Source organism: Arachis duranensis, chromosome 5, assembly GCF_000817695.3.
Source record: "Arachis duranensis cultivar V14167 chromosome 5, aradu.V14167.gnm2.J7QH, whole genome shotgun sequence".
Taxonomy (NCBI): domain Eukaryota; kingdom Viridiplantae; phylum Streptophyta; class Magnoliopsida; order Fabales; family Fabaceae; genus Arachis; species Arachis duranensis.
Genome location: NC_029776.3, coordinates 76,349,967 through 76,350,913, shown reverse-complemented (window position 1 = coordinate 76,350,913; position 947 = coordinate 76,349,967).

Sequence of the window (947 nt, the reverse complement as noted above, 5' to 3'; positions counted from 1 at the left end):
TGAGCCAATATGGCATTCAGAGTGTCAATCTCAAGAATTCCTTTCTTCTGACTAGTCCCATTGTTCACAGGATTTCTTTCAAAAGTGTACATGAATTGGTTATTTGCAACCATTTCAATCAGTTCTTGAGCTTCTGCAGGCGTCTTCTTCAAATGAAGAGAGCCTCCAGGAGAGCTATCCAATGACATCTTGGACAGTTCAGAGAGACCATCATAGAAAATACATATGATGCTCCATTCAGAAAGCATGTCAGAAGGACACTTTCTGATTAATTATTTGTATCTTTCCCAAGCTTCATAGAGGGATTCACCTTCCTTCTGTCTGAAGGTTTGGACTTGGAGTAGGTGCAGTAAAGTCACCCAGCACCTTCCTTGCATTGTTGGCATTGTTGTTGTTTTCGGCTGCCATTTGTTCTTCTTTTTTTGAAGAATTCGGTTAGGTGCTCTAAAGAGAGTTGTGCTTTGGCTTCTCTGAGCTTTCTCTTCAAGGTCCTTTCAAGTTCAGGATCAGCCTCAACAAGAATGCCTTTGTCTTTGCTCCTGCTCATAAGAAAGAGAAGAGAACAAGAAGTGTGGAATCCTCTATGTCACAGTATAGAGATTCTTTGAAGTGTCAGAGGAAAAGAAGAGTAGAAGACAGAAGTAGAAAATTCGAACTTATCAAAGGAGATGGAGTTCGAATTTTGCATTAAGGGATAGTGTTAGTCCATAAATAGAAGGATGTGAGAAGGAGGGGAGTGATTTTCGAAAATTAAGTCGAAAATTTGAAAACATTTTTGAAAAACATTACTTAATTTTCGAAAATGAAGAGTGGGAAAGAAATAAGGTGATTTTTGAAAAAGATTTTGAAATTAGAAATCAAAAAGATTTGATTGAAAACTATTTTGAAAAAGATGTGGTTAAGAAGATATGATTAGTTTTAAAAAGATGTGATTGAGAAAATATGAT